Source organism: Chrysochloris asiatica, unplaced genomic scaffold (assembly GCF_000296735.1).
Source record: "Chrysochloris asiatica unplaced genomic scaffold, ChrAsi1.0 scaffold00548, whole genome shotgun sequence".
NCBI lineage: Eukaryota > Metazoa > Chordata > Mammalia > Afrosoricida > Chrysochloridae > Chrysochloris > Chrysochloris asiatica.
In genome coordinates, this window is record NW_006409066.1 from 211,782 (window position 1) to 212,479 (window position 698).

General features: G+C 35.7%; 1 protein-coding gene across 1 annotated transcript in view; it reads right to left on the bottom strand.

The window, feature by feature from the left end:
- The window catches only part of ZKSCAN5 (zinc finger with KRAB and SCAN domains 5), a 35,681-nt gene that overhangs the window by 26,895 nt on the left and 8,088 nt on the right, over positions 1–698 (bottom strand). The window lies entirely within an intron of this gene.

The window sequence follows — 698 nt, forward strand, 5'->3', positions numbered from 1 at the left end:
AAAAAGGGACAATGACTGAGGGGCATACTGGGAACGCATGGCTTTGCAAAGTCATTTGTTAAATGACCTCACAATACAGGGATTATGATCAAGAATATTCACAAAGGAAACTGAGCCTGGTTAGGGAAGAAGAGCTGGCAAAAATGGTTTGAAGGGATGAGGCTGGGGGAGCAGTAACTCTGTTTAAGGAGAATGGTATCGTCAGCATGGTCCTTACACGGTACCTGTCTGTGAATACCTGTGCAGTGTTAAATATTCTTAATAAAAATTTCTATTAGGTTATAAAGCTAATCTAGTCTTCACCTTCCTCTTCCTCTTTCTTCATAGTCTAAAAAATAAAGATGATTTTCCAGCCTTTTCATTCCCAAAATGATCTCAATATGGTAAGAGTTAGACTAAAGGAAAAAACAATCTATTTCTGCCGAGAGCTAGTCACTGATGAATTTGGATGTTAACTTGCTGCAATCAGTTCCCTGTGAGACTCTATAAGCAACATATATTTCACCCGTAACACTGCAGTTTAATATGGTTTACAGAAACAAATCTTCAGTAGTTAACAAAACACAGGGAATAATATTTTTTAAATGCCTATTGAGAATTTCCTAATAAAAATTTTTGTTTGTTAAAAAACAAAATAGCATATGATCTGAGAGTAAATAGACAAAGGCTCACAAAACAGGCTAAATGCTTTAGAGAAA